This window comes from Propithecus coquereli, unplaced genomic scaffold (assembly GCF_000956105.1).
Source record: "Propithecus coquereli isolate 6110/MARCELLA unplaced genomic scaffold, Pcoq_1.0 Scaffold216, whole genome shotgun sequence".
NCBI lineage: Eukaryota > Metazoa > Chordata > Mammalia > Primates > Indriidae > Propithecus > Propithecus coquereli.
In genome coordinates, this window is record NW_012146745.1 from 12,287 (window position 1) to 12,859 (window position 573).

Sequence of the window (573 nt, forward strand, 5' to 3'; positions counted from 1 at the left end):
AACCAAAAATAATCTAAAATAAGCTTAGATGATTGATACATAAGGTAACAGTCTCTAATAAAATGGACAATTCAACTGTAAAATAATATTCTACAGGAATTCAATCTCATTACTAGAAATACTTAAACTTGTCTTGAATAAAGCAAACTTACTTCTTCTAAAGGATAAATTTCTATAACGGAAGAGGAATTGTCAGAGAGCTTATATGCTATTTTATATTTCTTATATCTGTGGCTTTAAAATCTGTTTCCCACCTAGGTTTTCATTGTTTCTCAACAGAAGCCATATAAAAGAGAAAAAGCTTTAAAAATCATAGTATGTGGTCCTGATGAAGTTACAAAGTTATTTTAGTTCCCTGAAATTATAATTTATTTCATAAAACTACTCAGTGTTAGAGTTGCTTTTATTTTTATATTAGACTTCAGAAAATCTATTTGTCTGAGAATAATATCAAAAGCACAATTCAGAAGAGAATAATACATTTTTGTGATATTTTAATTAGGCAATTTCTTTTGACAAAGATTCTTCACCTGGCCAAGCTTTAGTCAGGCTTCTGAATCTTCTGTTAGGCCC